We start from the raw sequence: 17,902 nt of genomic DNA, 5'->3' as shown, positions 1-17,902 counted from the left end.
TAAGTAACCCAAGTTACCTATGTGATTGGGAATGGTATATACTGTTTGGTTATTTTTTCAACACGTGTTTGTCAATCCCCTATTATCTCCCAGACGTCTCCTCTGAGGCACAGGGTTACAAAGGTAGGTGAGACATCCATGAGCCTACTTTGAGGTGACACTTTGGGGAAAGGAAGGGAGACAGATGATAAACAGGTGAAGTCCGTGGGCAGGTGATTTCCTGTGGTGATGAGTGCTGTGAAGATGGTAAAGCGGGGCGGCCACCTGAGGAAGAGCTCAGGAGGGCAGATCACAGGAAGGCCTCTCTGAGAAGAGAAAAATCCAGCTGAACTTGGAATGGCATGAAACCACCGTCCACGCCGAGATTTATGGCCACAGAGTTCCAGGCCGAGGCAACAGCAAGAGCAAAGGGCCTGGCTGGTGTGGACTCTGCGTGCTGGGGGCATGGGCCTGTGTGCTGGGGGGTAGTGCTGAGGGCAAGGGCAGCAGCTAATGTCCTTAAGAGAGAGGGTCATTATCCCCCTGGCAGGAGGCAGAAATGGAGGCTTAGCTCTGTGGCTTAACTGTCCCAAGTTCACCAGCTAGAAGGAGCTGGTCCAGGGGTCGGCTGCCAGTCTTCCTCAGCCGGAAGCAGAGTCCACCTCAAACTACCTGTAATAGTCTGTCCCCTTGAAGACCCAGTGATAACTCCCAGGGGAAGGGCTTTAGGGCTGGCTGTTGGTGTGCCTGGGTGGCACATCCAGCCTGGGAATTTCTCTGGGCCCATCTTCCTCCCAATCTGAGCCTTGTAGTCATCAAAGAGGGCACAGCTCTGCTGGCGGCACTGTCCCCAGTGACCAAGCCTTCTTGACCACACTCCTGCCTCCACCCCCATGTCCCTCTGCTCTGCCCAGAGATTCGATGGTAACATCAAGACACACACACTGCACATACACACACACATACACATCACACCTCCCCCACATATATACACCACACACACGCGCACACACTCAGCACATATGCATACACACACACATCACACATGTACAACACATACGTATGCCACACACACATATACACCACCCACATACACAATACACTACACACAGATACACACGCCACATCCACATCCATACACACACTAAACACCCATACACAAACACCACAACACATGCGTAAGCATCACATATGCACACAGTCAATACACGCCACATACACATACAACACATATACACACCACATACCCCCGTGCACACCACATACGCATCACACTACACACTACATACACAGTACAAACACCACATATACATACACATACACAGCAAACACACATACACAAACACCACACCACACACATACACACTACATATATACACACAATCCATATATACCACATCACACCCTCACATGCACATGACACACCCATGTACACCCCGCACACATACACATACACACACCCACCATACACACATCTGGGAACATGTATGTGGCCAGGAGCTGACCCACCCAGCTAGTCCTCTGGGTGGGTCCAGAGGAGGAATCGGTGGCAGCATCAGCTGTGGGTTTGGAGCCACCACGTGGATGTCTGTGGCTTGGCCCTTGGGACCGCAACAGCCTCCAGAAGCAATTCCGGCCGGGGCCCCACCCTTTTCCTGAAGGTCACTGGGAGTTCCTTGTGGAAAAACTTGTTATGATCGAGGTCACCCCTAGAAATAGTAATTGGGTTACTTAATTCTGATTATGTGCTGGGAAATTTTATTAGAAAACTACTGAAAATGGTGAAAAGCTAAAAACCACCCCCACCCATCATTTCTCTGTAATTTGTATACCGAGGAAGAAGACATCGTCTCCTGACTCCTCCCAGCCAGGGCCGAGCCTGCCGGTGACCTCTGGGAGCTCTTTGATCCCTGTCTCTGGCTGCCTCCTGTCTGTCCCTAAATCTACATGACCCACATAGCAGAACCCAAATGGCCCTGCCTGTACCCTCTGTTGAAGCAGAGGACGTGGCTCCATCTCATTCTTTATAACCAGTGGGTCCCCTCGATGTGAGGAGCACGTCCCGCCATTTCCTCGCTTCTCCCCAGCTGACTGTCGCTCGCTTTGTTTCTGGGTTCTGGGTTCCTGAGACGGTGCAACAGTGTGTACCTTGTTCTGAGCTCTGAGTGTGCCTGCGAATTTGTGCCCCTCTGTAGATTCCCAGAAGAGGTCTGTGTGGGTGATGCACGTGCACTCTGTGAGCCTTAGGTCAGTCACCTCACCTCTTTCTGCCCGTCTCTCCATCAGTACCAAGTGGGTGATGGCAACATTCCCACCTTGTAAAGTGTCAAGAGGATCGAACAAGCTGGGACGTGGAAGGTGCTTGACACAGTGGTGGCCCTGAGCACGTGCATACAAGTGTTTGCTCTTACCGTACACATTTATATACATACATATACACATATAATTTATATACCTATATAGATATTTTTTATCTATCTGTATCTGTATGTTACTCTCCAGAAAGAAGACGAGTTAAATACATTTCTCTTAGGGCAGTGTTTCTCAACCTTTTATCATTATTATTATTATTATCTCCCTCTAAAGGAGCCTATGTCACTGTTGGATTTTTTCCCTAATTGCCCCCTTCTCTGAACTTGTAACAGCACACGTAACTGTATCTATCTGTTTGTGCTGCTGGGTAGGGTTGAGCTGTGGAGGGCCACAGACCGCTGTAGTCTCTGAGAGATTTTCGCCCCTCCCTCAAAGCAGTTTTGGCCCCCTTGGGGGTAGCATTGCCCCCTTTGAGAATGCGTGACTTAGGGTGTATGAGAAGATTACAGGCTGAGAACTCAAGGAAGGCCTGGGTTCAAATCCGGCCTTCTCTCCCCCGGGACCTGGGACTCCATAGCATCAGCTTCAGCAGGTGGACTCAGGTCTAAAAGTCAGAGTTAAATCCAGGTTTCTCTGTTTATTTTGACAAATTGCTTTTTGAAGCTTTGGCTTTCCCTATAAAAGGAAGGCAATAATATTGCCTCCTACTTTCTAGAGCAGAGGGAACAGGCACATAAAAGGCTCCCTTTGCAGCCTGGTGCATAGCAGGTGCCCATCAAAGTTAGCGCACAGCATCGCTATGACCTCTGATCTGCGGCAGAGGGACTGGAGTGGAATCCCAGCTCGGCCACCTGCCAGTAAGGGGTCCCTGGGCTGGGGACTCACCTCTATGAGCCTTGGGTTCCTCATCTGTAAAACCGAGATGATATTGACCAATCTGGCGAATAACTCATTGTGGTTATTATTGTTTTTATTGTGTTGTTATTATCATACTCAATATTTTTATGGCAAGTCTATATAAAAAAGAACATGCCCAAAATCAAAGTGCCCAAACGTACCGTGGCTGGATCTGAGCTCCCCGTCACAGGAGGGAATCAAGAAGAGTCTAGAAGTTCATGGACTGTGAGTTCTGTAAAGGAAGCTGGCCCATTCAGGAAGGCGAGACCTTCCTTGATCTAGTGCAGGGATGGCAAACCACAATCCATAGGCCAACTCCGACCAGGCACCAATTTTTACAAATTGAATTTTATTGGAATACCACATGTCGGCTTGTTTATGTATTGTCTGTGGCTGTGTTTGCACTACAACGGCAAGCTGGGTAGTTGTGACAGGCACCACATGGCCTGCAAAGTCTAAAGTATTTACTGTCTGGCTCTTTACAGAAAAAGTTTGCCAACCCCTGATAGTGTGTTCTGACATGATGACTGGGAATCTGAAGTCACTGCCACTAACTCCTGGGGTGACCCTGGATAGGATATTTTATGGGGGCCTCCATTTCCTCCCTGGGTGCTGAGTGGGGTTAGTGGGATTCCTTTCTGAGCCCCCCTTGTCTTCTGTGTCTTAGTCGCTGTCACACAAAACCGGCTACCCTGTTCTGTGTGCAAGAAACCCTCCTGCCCTCCCAGGTTGCAGCCAAGGGTTCACACCCCAGTGGGACTGGAAAGGGCTTTAAGGTCAGATATGAATCTGCATCCCCCACTTGCCACTGTCCAGCCGAGAGGGCCTTGTGCCAGCCACAGCACTCCTTGTCCCTAGTGCCCTCCCAAGTAAAAAGGAGAATGCACCCGCACGGGCGTGACCATCTCCTTTACTGGGACCGCGTCATGACAGGCATTCCAGCTTATGGAGCTTTGAGTGTGCAGTTCTCGCAGTGGTTTTAGTTTTGAGTTGACAGAGGGATGAAATATAGTGGTCACAACTAAATGGATACTTGCAAAAAGTATACATACGTACACACAGACAGTCTATATATAAATAAATGTCTCTATGTAAATATGCATCTGCATCGTTAAATACATGGAGAAATTCTGCATTTCTGAGTGTCCCACATCCTGCAGCTAACCCTGTCCTAGCTGAACTTGTTTCCCACTTCTCAGAAGACATGTGGGTCATGGGGGTTACACTGTGTCTGGGGCTTTCCAAGAACTGTAGTTGATTGATTGCGATGCCTCTGATACAACCTCGAACTTACTGGAAGGCTGAAGGAAAAGAGTTGTCAAAGCAGCATGTGGTAGGTGACTTGTTTTGCTGTAAAACATGTCAGTCGTTGTCCTTTTAATTACAGACACTCTCGCTTCTTTGAGTTTACCCACACACAAACACACCCACGCTCACCCACACAAACGCGGACACACGTATACACCCAAACACAAGGCACACACACACACGCCCGCTCATACACACACTCAGATGCACACATGTATACATACGCCCTGCTCTGCTGTTAACCAGCTGTATGGATTTGGGTAGAAGACTTAACCTCAGGTTCCTTGTCTGGAGGAAACTTCCTGTTTAGGAAGCAAAATTCTCCCCTTAGGCACATTTCAGAGATTCCGTGAATGTCTGTAGATCATATGGCCTGAGCCAGCCTAGACCCTGTTTTCACTGCTGCCCACGTTCCCCACTTCAGAGAAGCGTCCACCAGAGCAGGGAGAAGGCAAAACGTTGACTAGTCACGTGAGACTGTCGGAGGCAGATCGCACAGCCAGCAGCTGGGCCACGCTCCCTCCCGTTCTCACGCCTCCTCCTTTGTCCTTTAGGCGGAAATTTGGGCCTAGGAAGTGAAAATTACTGTTCTTCACTATTTCTTTGCACATTGGAACTCAGAGGTAAAATGCACTTGAGTCCTTGATCCACTTACAGCAGGCCCCAGACACCATCGCTGAAAAGATGTACTCAGGGTTAGGAGGGAGAGTGGCCGGGCCAGCTGGGGCCTTGATGGATGCCTCAGTCAGCTTCTCACCCTCCTCCTTGCTTTGTATGAATTTCACACCGGGGTCCACATTCAGGAAAGGATGACTAGAGATACCTAACTGGGGACTCTAGCTCGGTAGCAGCTGATCCCAATGTCAGACCATCAGCCTGTGTCCTGTATTCCATTACCACTGGGTGGACAGAGGGCCTGGCCGAGAGATGTTGAAGGCACAGCCGTCCACAAGGTGCTTGTTGACAGGAGTGACAAAGGGTCTTAAACACCTGAGGAAAAAAAAAAAGGAAAAAAGAAGGAAAGAAAGAGGGAGCCAGTAGCCTGTAGTGAGGATCTATTAAAATTCTGGGCTTTTGGGACTTTTCCTTTTTTGTTTTTTTTGAGTCTTTACTCCCAAGGCCCTGCAGTTTATATCATAGGTCAGTTCTTGGGTGTTTAGGCTGATAGACCTGAGTTTGAAGTCCTGTGTCTGTCATTTAGCTTCTCTTTACTTATTACTTAACCTCTGTGCTTGACTTCCTCATCTGTAAAATGGGTACACCAATCCCACCTTCTCTTGTGAAGATGAAATATGGCCAAGTCTGAAGAGTGCCAAGAGCAGTGCCCGGCGTCCTGACACGGAGGAGGTGTGGGGCGGGTGTCCATCATCCTTCTTCTCTGTTGCCCATGTGTCCTTGAGGAAGTCACAGGACCTCTCTGACTCTCAGTCTCCTCATCTGAAATATGGGGATGAGAAAACCCACCTGATAGCTTTCCTGCAGCATTTTATTCATTGGTTCAGGAAGTCTTGATGAAATGTTCACCATGAGCTGGAAACCATGACTGTGTGGGTCACGGGAATGTGGGAGCTGATGTGATACCTCTGTTCACATAGAGCTTCTGTTTCAGGGGAAAAAAGCCCACAAAAGAGTAAGCACTTAAAAATTATAAGTGAAAATTCAAGCTGGATATTGTAATATGTTCTCTATTGGCTATAGCAAGAAAGAAGGGCTCTGCTTTAGGTCAGGTGGTTAGGGGGCCCTCTGAGGACATACCCAGGAAAAAGGCAAGATGAGAACTTTCATTCCGGGTAGAGGAAAGTTTATATGAAAGAACGGGATTGGCATTGTGCAGAATTTCAGGAAGCATCTTGAGTGAATACAGAAGTGATGAGGAGGCTTCCGGGAGTGTGGACAGAGGCTCATGTCTATGGGAAGAACTGGGAGTATTGTTCTGAGTTGAATGACAAGCCATTGAAGACTTTATTTCATTTTAAACTTTATGTTGAAGTATAAGAAACGTGTGGAAGGTGGAACATGTCTGAAGCGTGCAGCTTGATGGATTTTCACACTCTGAACGTGCCTGCTGCCCGCCGAAGGAGTTTAGGCAAGAGCGTGGTGCCGGCTGTTCACTCTCTAAGTTCCCTGGTGCTGTTGTTAGAAGATGGTTTCTACCAGGGGACATAGAAACAAGGTGGGGCTGCTGGGGGAGTCTTACACCAGGTCAGGGGTAACCTGAGGCCAAGTTTATATTCTGATCTTTCTTGCCAGCTACATCCCAGGGCAGCAAGAGTGATGGGGAGGGGAGTGAGGCGCGGGAAGGAGGAAAGCAAAGCGGGGCATGAGGGAGATGCAGTGGCTGCACCAGACAAGTAGCTGGGCGCTAAGTCACAAAGGACATCCGCAGAGACCCACATGCAATCAGCACCCTTGGACTAATTGATGGGGCGGTGGAGGGGTCTAGAATTTATTTGCCAGCTCTTGCTCATCTCTGCTGGTTAGATGGGCATGCTAACCTCAGGAGGTGTTGACTCCTCTGTAGCTCCAGGCCATGCAGCCATTGAGAAGGCCAGCTCCCAGCTCCCATGAGCCTCGTCTGAGCCCAGAAGTGGTGAGTGGGGACCTAACCTCCCAGGTCCAGCTCCTCTGCCCACAACCCAGAGCCCCTGAGGTCCTGTTCCGGCAGGAGTGATGGATGCCATGAGGAAGAGCAGCCTTCTTGGGTCAGGCTGAGGAGGGTGGTGTGAGAAGCAGGTAACAAACAGCAGGCGGGCCTGGGGGTCTCCGCTGAACAGGAAGTGGAGGAAGAGGGGGTGCAGATGAGCTGAGGAAGCCTGGGAGGGGCATGAGGTATGTCTGACGGAGGAGGCGTCCTATAGGTGTGGCCACGAGAGATCACTGGCAGGGCCAAGTGGGAGGCAGTGGAGAGCGAAGGAAGTTCCCAGAATGGGCTATATTTGGAGAAAGAAGGTAGGGGTGTGGGCCAAAGGGAAGGACTCAAAGCTAATTCCTGGGTGACACTGACGGAGTGGGAGACTGAGGGAGCAGAGAGATGGCAGGAGAAAGTGTGTCCTTGTTTGAACTCCGTGAGTTCTAGCTGGCTTCCAGGTCATGCTTACAGAAAACTCAAAGAAAGGGCACAGACCTGGAGAAACCAGGAGGGACAAGGGTGAGGCAGTGAGGTGGCCCGTTCAAGGATGTGCTTGCTCTCGGGGCCCTGCAATGTCAAGGGAGGCAGCTGGGCCAGGCTCTTTAGATGGGGGCCCTGGGCCCTCATGGGCTTCATCCTCTTCCTGGCCCTGCTACAGAGGGGACATAAATGTGATGCCTCATAGCGCAGAACTCGAAATCAACTAGGATCAAGGTAGAGAGAGTGAACAGTGAGCCGGACCGTGGGCCCAGATGCCCCGCAATGCTTAGAGGTCTGAGGGAGGATGGGCCAGCCAAGGAGGCTGGCAGGTGGGGAAAACCCCCGAGAGATGGAGGTGGGCGTTTCCGAGAAGAGGGTTTAAGGGCAAGGGTGGGGTGGGTGAGAGTGTTGGCTGGAAATTAGGAAAAGTGAATACAGAGTTGAACAGAGAAGCCGGCACATGGTGATGCTCTCGTGAGGAAGCAGAGGCTGGAAGGACTGGGCAGCTGGTTCACGGTCAGCTAGAAGGAGAGAGAATAGGAACTGAAGGGGAAGCTCACAGCCCAGGCTCCTTCACTCTCTAGGTGTGGGGATGGCAGGTGCAGCAAAGCTGGGCTGCAGATGGGGAATGGCAGCCATGGAGGGCCACAGAGGCAGGTGGCCCCTCCCTATGCCCATCCCAGGCTGGGCCCCTCCGGCTGCAGGTCTTCAGAGATGGCTGCAGTCTGCAGTGGGAGGTGCAGCCCCAGGTGGATGTCCTGATAGAAGGAGAGCTCATGGGAGGTGGTCCCACCTCCACTGGGAGGTCCCCACCCTTCCCTCAGGCCTCAGACCCTTCTCAGGTTACAGGCCTGCCTTCACCAGCTGCATTTGTCCGGGGGAAGGAGAAAGGGTGCACCAGCTGTTCCTCGTTAACGTCTGGCTGTGACTTCCCAGCAGCCTCACCAGAGTCCCCACAGGAATGTAGCTGGTGGCCATTCCAGGAACCCACCTGCCCTGACCTTCCAGGGTGAGGGGCCTGGAGCAAATGAGGATAGGGGCTGGCCAGGTCCACCTCCGCCCCATGACCTGGGACCCAATGAAGGGGTCCCCGGCCTTGCCATAGGCTCCCACAAGGCATTCAGGGTCCTCACAAGGTGGAGGGCTGAGCCCGGCCCCCTGCCCTCTCCTGGGGACTCTGGCCCTCCCGTCCCTGTGGACAACCTTTGTCACTGGTGCTCTGATTCTGGGGACATGACCCTGTGTCTGGACACAGATATGTCTGATCCCAGGCCATATGCCAATGGAGAGAATGTGGCCACGACCAGCAAAAAGTAAATAGCACCTTATCTTGTTTGCCCATCTCCCCTGAGAACCACAGACGATGGGAGGAGGCAGGAAAGCTCCTGTGGGGAAGCATTTGGGGCTCATTCAGCCAGGCCTGTCTTCCGAGACTGAGAGGGCAGATGGTTTGTCCCAGCCACAGAGTGACCTGGGGTCAGCAGTCTGCCAGAACCCAGGCCTTCTTCACGCCGTATTTACCCAGGCCTTCTTCACGCCGTATTTCTCACCTCCTCTCCTCCACCTTCCCTAGAGAAAGTCTCCTGTCCTTTCTGGGGAGCAGAGTGAAGTGTCTTGTCAACCCTCCTCTGGATTCACATGATAAGTTTGCCACTGCTTTGTTTTTATAATTCTCGGTCTGCTCAGAATCCACGGAGGGAAGAAAGGAGGGGTTATTTTCTTACCTGGAGGCCTGCTCAGCAACCTTCTCACCGAGGACCCTGCTCCGTGTGACCAATCCCTGGGGATGCCCCCTCCTCTCTGATCCTGTGGAAGCTCAGGGTTTGTGGGTGACGGACAGCTGACCTGGTTCAGGTGACGTTTCACTCGGCTCCTGGGCCCGTGGTGAGAATGGACGGGAGGAAAAGGAGGCCCTTTGCCATGAGATCATGGTGACCTTAGGACTGAATTTGGTGCTTCATGTACTTTCTCTTCTTAATCCTTGGTAGGACCCTGAAGGGTAGATATTAAGAGTGTGGATTCTGTTCTGGAGTTGAGCAAACTGGATGGTCAGAAAAGACTCAGGTTGCCACACACAAAAAGTCTAAGTTCCCTCCCCAACAGCGTGCCTTTCTCCCTCGCCGTCCACACAGCAGCCTGTGAAGATGGAATCGGACAAACCTGGGCTTGACTTCTGGATCTCAGATTATGAATTCTGGGGCTTGGGGACAAGTCACTTAATCTTGTGAGCCTCTGTGTTCTCTTGTGAGAAATTCACACTTAGCTCGCGGAGTGTTGGAGGTGGTACGAGATCAATGCGCTCAGTGTATCAAGATATTCAGTAGCTGATATTTCCTCTTCCTCCTTGAACTACCACCTCCTTAAGTTGAATTATTTGGAGGTGTTTTCAACACTTTTGAGTTCCTTGGAATAATGAGCTTGTTGGTTTCAAGATGAACCAGGTGACAGTCAGTCCACATACCTGCTCGGGGCATCCTAACTTTGAAATAGAGTAATTAGCGTGTCTCTAATTTTCTTGGTGAAAGTAATTATAAAAATCTTTAGAGAGAGAGATGTTTGTAAAGGAAAGAGATCTGTTTCGGAAGCATTTGAGAGGATGTGTGTTTTCCTGGAGTTCCCCTGAGGAGCTCCCTTATGCATCACTGCTGGAGGTAATGGGGACGGATAATTCAAACCTTCAAATCTCAGTGGAGGCGCCCCCACCCTCCAGCCAGCTTTGATCCCGCTATTTTTACCCACCCTAGCCTCAGCACTTCCCACAGGTTATAATCACTCACTTCTTGGAGACACCACTGCTTTCTTTGGCCAATTTCCATCCTGTCTGCTGGACGGCAGCTCCCTGAGGACAGAGGGCCTGTCAGTGTGCCTGTTAGTTTATACCTCGGGTCAGTTCAGTGCTGGGTCCATAGTAGACGTTCATCAAATGTGGAATGAGGGAAAGATTTGCATTTAGGTTTGATCCCTCTCAGACACCAGGGGCTAAAGTCCCCTTTAGCGGAGTGAGCAGAGGGAGCCAGGGCTCCCATGGCATCTGCCTGCTGGCCAAGGGCTCTGTGCCCTCCTGAGGTCCCTCTGAGAGGAGGTCGTCACAGTCTCTGGTGACACCTACTGGTGCTTGGCCCATGGGACATTCTTGGGAGGGAAACGAGGTCCCAAGAACCCAGGGATATTCGAAATCACACCCTTCTGGACCAGTCACACTCATACAGTAAAGAAATAACCATTACCTTCTTCTTGGCCTCGATGTCCTTCCCTTGTTCTCCTGGGCAGAGCCATCTCTGCATCGCCCTGAATTCCAGACCCTGCCTTGGATTAGAGGCTTCTCTGACCTGGCATCTTCCCACCCTCCCCCACTCCCCTCACTCCACTTTGGCTTCAGGGCTCGTCCCCCTCCCCACCCCCGGGGGCAAGCCAGCCCCTTCCTCCTCAGGGCCCTGCACCTGCTGGAACCTTCTGCCTGTTTGCTCTTCCCGTGTCTGGCTCATGCCCTTCTTAGCTCTTAGCTCAGATGTCACTCAGCCAAGAGGTCTTCCCAGACCAGCGTATCTGACATGCATCCTGACCCCCACACCCAGCGCCCCATCACGTCACCGACATAGTTGAGATATTTTCTCCACAGGGCTGCTCACACATGATGCACATCTCACTTCTCTGTGTCTGCGTTTGCTCTCTGCCGACTCCTCTAGCACGTGAACATTAAGAGGGCAGGACCACCTCGCCTGCATGTTGCATGCTTGTCCTCATGCTGGGATGTCTGTGCTGGGCACTTGGCAAATATGTGTTGGCCGAATGAATGAATGAATGAATGAGTGAGCAGGTGTTAGATGCCAGGCCTCATGCTGAAAACTTTCCATCCGCTGTCCATTTAATCTTCAGGATGATTTTGAATGGGAAAAAAGCTACACACTTTCATCCCTATTTCCAGGTCTGGAAACACATAGAAGGGGCAACTGACATGAAAGAGGCGAGGTCTGAGGACTCCAGATCTTCTTCCCCATCAGCCTTGGGGAGCACCCTCTCCCTCTGGGCCTGCTTCAGCTTCACCTTGCACCAGCAGGCAGACATGAGCTCGGGCTAGGGAAGGAGAGATGGCCCTGGTGGGGCCTCTCGTCACTATTTCCTCTGCCTCTCTAGGCCCCAGACAGAGATTGGCGCGCTCCCACTGGGTGTCAGGGAGTTCCCAGCTGTGTCAGGGCCTGGCCCGTCACACCTCGTGCCATGCGTACTCCCAAGACAGAGGAAGTCTCTGATCCCTGATCTTGTGGACCCTGTGTTCACAGCTGTCAGCAGGTCCAGGGGGACTTTTCTTTCCGGCAATATTTTGTCGCTTTCCACCAGGCTGCCTCTAAAACTTACATAAACATTCCCCCCAAATACTTGGCACCTTGAGCACACCCTCCCTCCTGTTTAATGGACCTGACAGATGGGGATCGACCAGCAAGAGGATCTGGGGCCTCAGGGGAGGAAGCCAGTGCTGATAGACTTTGATCTAGAAAGGAAATGCAGGCCAGGAATCTCCAGAAAGTTCTAGAACAGGAGGTGGAGGTAGAACCTGGACCCTGGGTTATCGTCTTTTCATTTTCAACCATGGCCCAGGGATGCAGTTAATAACAATCTTTGTTTTTTCACGCCTGGGAAAGCACCTTGTTTACCTGTAAAATATGGATGCTAATATCTGCCCTGCGGAGCTGGGGAGAGGATTAAATGAGGCCATGCGTGTGACCTCAAGACAGTGTAGCTGTCCAATGTCTGGCTGGTTATTATTATGTTGCACCCAGGGTGCCTTCCAATGCTGAGATGTGTGGATAGAAAAGTGGTCCAGTGCTCGATGCCCAAGTCTCACTGCCTGGGCTTAACGCCCACCTCTGCCACTTGCTGGCTGTGTGTTGTTGGATAGAGTACTTAACTTCTCTGAGCTTTGGCTTCCTCATACCTAAGTGTGTCCATATTGCAGGCTTGCTGTGGAATCAGAGCACATAAACTGCCTGAAGCTGCTTCACCCGGTAGCTGGTGCACAGTGGGGGTTCAAGCAATTCCCTTTTCTTCCCCTTGACCTCATAGATGGGTAGAGAAAGGCCCCAGCCTGCCCATGTCCAGGGTTGCCAAGAGTTTATGACATAGGACCAGGATTTTAATGCTGGTCCTTCTGACTTCAGAGAACATGCTTCTTCCTTGTTAGGGTGTCCCTGTGTCCTCGGCCCCCATTGCTGACCCACGTAGCAATGGCAGGTATTCACTGGCCAGTGTGCAGAGCACTCTTCCATCTGTCTGCCTTGCTGTCTGACTGTCTGTCTCCATGGTGGCTCCCTTGAAACCGTGGGCCTGTCCCCCTGGCCAGCGGCTCCTGGGTCCAGAAGTGCTTATTGATCACCAAGGGGTCCTCTGTCATTCTCCAAGTCTCCTCAGGAATATTGGCAGCTGGTGCGGGCATGGCTGTCCCCAAGGATTCCAAGTTGACTTCTGGAAACAGCCCTTACAGCAGCCTGCCCATCGCTGGCCCTCCCACTGCCCCTTCCCCAGACCCCCCTACTGCCTCAGGGCCCCAGGGCAAGGCAGGCCTGCTTTAAAAAAATAATAATATTGATAACCTGAAAATACTGTACGAGGCAATCATGTTCAAATCCATAAGCAAATTTGAAAATACAGAAAAGAGCAAAAGAGATAAAAATTGCCCCAAGTCCTGCCTCCAGAGATAACACAGTTTAAATATTATACATGTTCTTCTAAACCCACACGAATATGTTGGTTTGTGGTAGCAAGTATGAAAGTGCTGGAGCATATTGAGTTTGAATCTGTTTCTACCACTAACTCGTGGTGGGATTTGAGCAGGTCATCTAAGCTCTCTCAGCCTCAGTTTTCTCATCTGCAAAATGGGCATGATAAATAGCACTGATATGTGCCAAATAGGATGCTGACCACTGGCGTCTGTCAGAGACGAGCGTGTGTCCGCGGTGCCCACAGAGCTGTGATTCCAGCAATGTGTGTCCTCGCGGATTCTGACAGCTCCAATCGATCTTGTTCTTTCCACTCTTCCTCTTCTGGTGAAGGAAAAACCGGGGAGTGAGGGACACGCAGCTGGGGAAGAAGATTAGAGGGTGGGAGGAACATGCCCGCTGTCATCGAACTGGCTTTTGTGAGAGAGAAAGGGGACCTGTTTGGGGTTTGGTGCCAACAGAGGGCAAGCTTGAGGGCAGGTTCTTGCCATCTGCCCACTTCAGGGTTCCCAGTGCCCAGCTCAGTGCCAGGTGTGAGTGGACATGAAAAAAGGGACCGGCGGGAAGAACCTGGCAGGCACGGGAATCCATCGGCCCAGCGAGGAAGTCCCTTCTGCAGGTCAGGTCTGTCCGGAGGCAGAAGCGGTTGCCATAGGAAACAGCAAACTATCTGTCCATGCAGGCTTTGGAGACAGACAGACTTTGATCTCCATGTGCTGAGTGACCTTGGGCAGGCGACCTTGGAGCGACTGCGTAGTGCAGTGGCCAAGAGCCGGACGCTGGACTCAGCACTTTGACTTTGCCATTTGCTAGCTCTGTGGCCTTGGACAATTTACTAACTCCTTTATGCCTGTCTTTCCACATCTGTAAACAATAACTCCTCTCCCATATAGCTATAGGGAGGATCCGATTAAAGGTGTTAATGCATTTAACATGGTTAGAACAGTGTCTGGCGCAGAGCAAGCCAGCTGAATGTGTCCACTGATCACGGAGCTGTCTCCATCCCCCAGCAGAGCAGAGATGGTCCACATCATGTGCCCAGCACGGTATTTGGGAGGTGTTACGATTGTAATCATTATTTCTATTGTCCATGGGGCCTGGCTTAGTGTCTGCCGGGTCTCCAAAGTGGCAATGTGTGGACAATTTCCTGGCTGGCCTGGGAGAAGCAGAGGAACTGTGCCGTGTGCCTGCTGGGTGTCTGATTCATCGCTTCTGTCCTCAGGCTCCTCCCCTGCCCACTTGGAATGTCATCATCTCATCTGTGGGTAGCTGCACTCAGCAGCGGCTGCCGCGAGGTGATGGATGGGCAGTGATCGCTTCCTCTCTGTTCCTCACTGAGCCCTCCGCGCTCTGCTCCCTGCTGCTGCTGGTCCCGCTGATTTAGACTGGGGCCACCGCCTCTACTCCCAGATTCCAGATGCAGGTGGACCTTCATTCAAATCCAGATACTCAACTCTCTGCTGAGTTTCTTAACTTCTTTCACCCTTGGTTTTTACATCTGTGTTATGGGAACAAAATCTCCCTCCTAGAATGGTTGTTGGGGGTAAGATCCCCAGCTGGGTGATTGGCACATGGTGGGCACTCAGTGATTGCCAGCACTCTCTTTTCCCAACTGGAGAAACTCTTGGCTGAGAGACAGATGGCACAGGTGTGTTCTCCAGACAGACCTGGGTGTGTCGGCTGTCAGCGCAAAGCAGGAAGACATCAGGGGCCATCTTGTGCAGGCCCTTCTCCTCCCGTAATATGCAAACACACTCTCCCCTTTTGCTGTTTCATAAACTGGGGACAAGCTGAAGTGTTTTTCCAGAGAAGCTGTAGTGAATTCCTGCTGTTTCCCCTTGGAGCTGCCATTCTGGTCAACAATACCTGGCCTCTGTGGAAGGCTTGAGGAGAAACAGAACCCCCACTGTGGGAAGAGAGATCTTCCTCTCCAGAAGTCTCGGATGTTCTGCTCACCTAAAGACTGAGGGAAAATGAATATCACTGGGTGTCAATAAATGAACTCCAAAGGAGCAGGGTCTTTGTAACCAGTCATGTCCTTTTTTGTGTTCTCATGCTTCTGAGAGGAAAATTGACCAATTAGTGAAGAACTAATTATGTAAATACACATTTGGCTCCTAAGAAGTTACCCCTGTCCTTAATTGCAGAACTACTTCTTATGTTGATCCTGAATGATTACCTGATAAATCCATATTTATTGGGCTAGCGAAGGTAACCCAGTCTGTCAGTAGTTCCTTTACCAGGAAAATAATGTACCAATTCTTACCACCCTCATTATTGTCCTCAGGCATCTGGAAAGAGAAGCCGGCCTTCAGATCCTTTAGCCTGGCTTATCAATGCTGCTCGCGGGAAGGGAATACATGCAAGTTTGGAATACACTCAACTGCAAATAAAGAAAACCCAGTGACAGTGGCTTAAACAATATAGGTTTCCTTTTCTTATGCTTTTCACCCAGGCTTGGGGTGGCTGGTGTTGGGGTCCCTTTCTCCTCAATTCTCCTAGACAGTCCTGCAGACATTATGTCCCTCATTTGAAGGAGAAAGAAGGGAGATTACACTTGCCAACCCATCTACCTATCTATCCCCTTATGTCAGGAGAAGCAGAAGCTTTTTAAGAAACCACCCCTCCCCAACCACAGCACAATTCTGCTATTTGTTTCCTTGGCCAGAACTGGGTTCCATGTTTGTCCCTAGCTGCAAGGGAGGTTGGAAAGGTGAGGAACAGAATAACCATAATTGGTTTAGACCAACCAGCCAGAGATGTTCTCCTTGGGCTGAAAACTCTGCCATTCTAAACAAGAGTGGCGTTCTTTTAGCAAGAAAGAAGCCAGCAATGGATATTAGCCTGACATCTAATGATGTCTGCCACACCTCCATGGCAGGAGCCCAGGAATCTGTGAAATATTCTCACTTGGTCATCAACATCATGATGAAGCCCATGCCTGTAAGCCTGTCCAGTCCACCCATTCAACATTTTGGGTGTCCACTCAGTTTGGGTGTCCCTGGTAATTTCTGTTCAGTGTGAACTCAAGGCCTGCTCTGTGCCTGAAGCTGTGGAAACAGTGGAGGTACACAGTTGGACTGAGATCCAGCCAGGTCTACAGACTCCCCCTTACCGGGCATGCCAATCGATGCCTTCCACGTGGTACCATCAGCTCTAGGACTTAGGGCCCTGATGAGGGGTCCCTTACCCAGGCTGGAGTGCATGAGACCAAGGCCCTGGGAGCGGGTACTGAGCAGAGTCTCAAAGGTTGAGGAGGAGGAGCCTGTGAAGCAAGAGACACAATGATGTCATGGCAGCTCTGACACTTTCGTGAACTTACATGCCCCCAGTCCCTTGCCACAGGCAGCCCATAAGTGCCCTGAAGACAGAGATAGTGATTTAGCTATTATCTCATTTATGTGTTCCTAGAACCAGCCCAGAGCCTGGAACGTATCTGGAGCTCTATAAATAATAAATATTTTAGTTCGAATAAATGACTTAATGCGGAAATAAATAGATCATTATCCAAAATGTGGAAATATCTTGGCCAAAGGGATGTGGTCATAGGCTGAGAGGGACTTTAGATGCTAATCCTACCTCCTTGCCCAGCAGGTGAGCCCCGGGGGCCTCAAGGTCGCTGGGAGCCTGGCTGGAGGGGTATTTTGGGAGCCATTTGTCCTCACTGACTAAGCCAGCCATAAATTGCTCCTTGAAGCTTTTGAATGTTTGAGGCTTAATGACGGCCCCAAAGGGAGGTGGGCGAGCAGTTGGGGGGATGATTCCTTACAGCGGTTTGGGCAAGTTCGAATGTCTTTGAAGAGTCTCCATCTTTTCTGTGTTCAGGTCTTTGGACTGTCGTCGCCTGTCCAGGTTTGGGAATAAGGTCATCCCCTCGGGATATTTGCAGAGACAAGGCTCAGTGCCTCTGCCTGCCCTGAGCCCCAGTCATCAGCCTCTAGAGCTTTGCTCATGATCAAGGATAGAACCTTCTGAGTCAACTCATTTTAAATGACGCACGATCCCAGCCAGTCTCTCTGGCGGCCTGCCAGAGTCAAAGTAATTGATGGTCACCCCCAGCTGCCACTGGCCTGGGTGGAGCTGTCTAAATATTGTGTGGTGCCTGCATCCTCTCTTGTATTTGCTTCTAGACAGACATCTCGGTGCTGTTTCCAAAATAACCCCTTTCTTGGGACTTGTCAGACCCTATGGTGCCTTTTAGGATAAACATTAAACATACCTCCTCCCAAATTGGGACAGATCTCATTCTTTCCCCTTGCTGCTGATTGGTAAAGGGGCCTCAAGTTAGTCCCACAATGAAACATTTATGACCCCAAATATGCAAAGAGGTTATTGTCCATGGAACCGATAGGATGGCAGAACTGCCTAATAATGTGCTATTGTAGTAATAACGTCCATGACCAAATTACTTCATGGGCAGGGTGGGGTCTACGCTAAGTTGCTTCTGGTGCTAAATTTCAGAGAGGGCCTCCTTTCCTTGACCCAGTCCCATGATGGGCTTGGTCTTGCCCCATCTTCGAATCAGCCCTGCCACAAGTGTGCGCTTTGTAAGGTCGCCCGTGTCACAGACGCTCACATGGAG

The 17,902-nt window shown here is 50.8% G+C and overlaps 1 protein-coding gene across 2 annotated transcripts in view; it reads left to right on the top strand.

Moving 5' to 3' along the window:
• The window catches only part of COL22A1 (collagen type XXII alpha 1 chain), a 293,821-nt gene that overhangs the window by 35,641 nt on the left and 240,278 nt on the right, over positions 1 to 17,902 (top strand). The window lies entirely within an intron of this gene.

This window comes from Equus caballus, chromosome 9 (genome assembly GCF_041296265.1).
Source record: "Equus caballus isolate H_3958 breed thoroughbred chromosome 9, TB-T2T, whole genome shotgun sequence".
NCBI classification, from domain to species: domain Eukaryota; kingdom Metazoa; phylum Chordata; class Mammalia; order Perissodactyla; family Equidae; genus Equus; species Equus caballus.
This window is presented reverse-complemented; position numbering and strand designations above follow the sequence as displayed.